The 2,397-nt window shown below is 54.2% G+C and overlaps 1 pseudogene; it reads left to right on the forward strand.

Annotated features, from left to right (window-relative positions):
- Positions 1-1,706: 1,706 nt before the first annotated feature.
- Positions 1,707-2,397, forward strand: part of LOC114041646 — a 24,488-nt pseudogene continuing 23,797 nt past the window's right edge.

Genomic DNA, 2,397 nt, shown 5'->3' on the forward strand with positions numbered 1-2,397 from the left:
CCCAGGGTCACACAGCTAGTGAGTGTTATGTGTCTGAGGCCAGATTTGAACTTGGATCCTCCTGACTCCAGGGCCAGTGCTCTATCCACTGTGCCACCTAGCTGCCCCCCTGGGTTCTGTTTTGTCTGTCCCTGTTGAAGCTTTAACAGTAATAATGCCAATAATAATACTTATTATAATAACTAGCTTTGAGATAGTCTTTTGAGGTTTACAAAACACCTTCCACACAGTATCTAATTTGGTCCTTGCAATAACCTTACAGTTAGGCAGGTACCATCTTTATCCCCATTTTGCAGGTTTTTTACAAACTTATTGATGTTAAGTGACCTGCTTAGGGTCACACTTGTAGTATCTGTTTGAGGCAGGATTTGAACTCATGACTTGCTGACTCCAAGTCCAGCATCAGCTGCCTGCCAAGCCTTGTGTTCCGGGCCCTGCTTTGAGTTCCCTGAGGTCGCAGGCACAGAGAACCCCAACGCCAGGAGGTCGGGCCCGGTTCCAGTGTTACTGAGAATCCCTCTCCTGTTTTCTCTGTCATGCCTGGGTTAGAGGGTTTGGGACGTCAGGTCGGAGGGACTTGTCAGCTCTGGATTTGCAGGGAGCAGCCCCGAGTTCCACTATCCCCGTGAGACCGTGCTTCCTCCTGTGTGCATGAGGGGGCTGTGCTGGGGGCCTTCCCCGGCCCTGTCTTCTCACCTCCCAGCACGGAGGCCTTTGCTCGTTTCCCTCTGGGGGCTTCTGGGGGCTTCTTGTCCCTGGGTGAGAATGGACAGCTGACGTGGCCCCGATCCACCCAGTTCTAGGCTTCAGTAGGATGGGAAGGGCCTGAGGAGAGAAGAATGGGACCCTGTGAAGGGCCGAAGCCTCAGCGCTCATCAGTCCAGATTGCCTGGGGCCTCTGAGAACATCAGTGTCAGGGCAGCTGGGTGGCGCAGGGAAGAGAGCTCTGGCCTTGGAGTCTGGAGGACCTGAGTTCAAATCCGGCCTCAGACGCTTAACACTTACTAGTTGTGTGACCCCAGGCAAGTCACTCAACCCTGATTGCCTCACCAAAAAAGTGGAAAAAAAAAAAAAAGAACATCAGTGCGGGGCCTTCGGGTACCAGTGGAGCCAGCAGCCAGCTCCCTCCCTCCCAGCTCCTCCTGGCAGGGGGGAGTGGAGGAGGACTTAGGCGTGCTCATCTTTGACAAAGGGCTCACCTCCTAGGAGTAGAGGGGAAGATATCAGTGGACTTCTCTAGTCTCAGAAAGAAGGAGGGACTTGGTGGGGTTTTTCCTGGGCCTACATGCTGGGCTGCCAACACCCACAGTTTGTGCTGCCTGTAAAGCAGCTCCTTGCCTGGTACCAGGGGTGGCTGGGCACAGCAAAGGGATCCTGGACTCACGGGGTGCTTGTAGCTCCTGGCATCACTGGCTCTGGAAGCCTTGAGTTGAGTCATACAACAGTGGGGTGGGGGCAGGAACCTGGGGCTGTGTCTTGGTGATAGACGCTTGGCCCCTTGGGATGGGGCTGTCCCTCCCTTCATCTCTGCCTGGCAGTACTGGGCGTCTCTGAACGGGTGGTCTCTCCGGGGACCTCGCAGCCGGGAGCTGCTCAGCCAGTGACTCCATCAATGTGACCACGATCAATGCTCACATTTCCATCTGGCTGTCAGGCCCACAACCAGCCTGGCAGGTGGGCTGGGCGAGAGCTATTGTCCTTCAAATATGGCTCATGGGCCAGGAGAACTGGGGCCCAAAGGGCAGAGTGGGGGCACCCTGGACATGAAAGGAACTCCACCCCGGTCTAGGCTCTCTGGAGGAGCTGGGGCTCCAACTGGCTTAATACCCCATCACAGAAGAGATGGGGAACCTGGAGAGTTGAGCGCAGACCCAGGCATTCGGAGGTCACCCACCAGCTCAGGGAGCCCAGTGAGAATGGCGAAGCATCAATCCTTTAGTTTATGAAACACCTCCTGTGTCCCAGGCCCTGTGTTAGGTCCTGGGGCTACAAAGTCCAAGTAGACCAGAGCCTGCCAGGCTACAATACCTCTGAGGCAGGTGTGTCTGAAACAGACAGCAGGTCATTTAGGAGGGAGGAGAGCGGAGAGGGCAAGAATGGCCTAGGGAGAAGGAAGCTGGCAGCTGAGCCTGGAGGGAATCTCAGAGGGGAGGGAAGAGGGGAGGGATTCCAGGCACGTGGGTGGGGCAGCAAGAGTAAGAGACACAGGTGGAGGGGTCCTGAGCCCCTAGAATGGAAATGGGATTCATTTCAGAGGCTGTGGCAGTCTTTATTTCTTTTTCTTTCTCTTTCTTTCTTTTTCTTTCTTTCTTTCTTTCTTTCTTTCTTTCTTTCTTTCTTTCTTTCTTTCTTTCTTTCTTTCTTTCTTTCTTTCTTTCTTCCTTCCTTCCTTCCTTC

The sequence above is a fragment of the Vombatus ursinus genome, unplaced genomic scaffold, assembly GCF_900497805.2.
Source record: "Vombatus ursinus unplaced genomic scaffold, bare-nosed wombat genome assembly UNPS02014176.1, whole genome shotgun sequence".
Lineage (NCBI taxonomy): Eukaryota > Metazoa > Chordata > Mammalia > Diprotodontia > Vombatidae > Vombatus > Vombatus ursinus.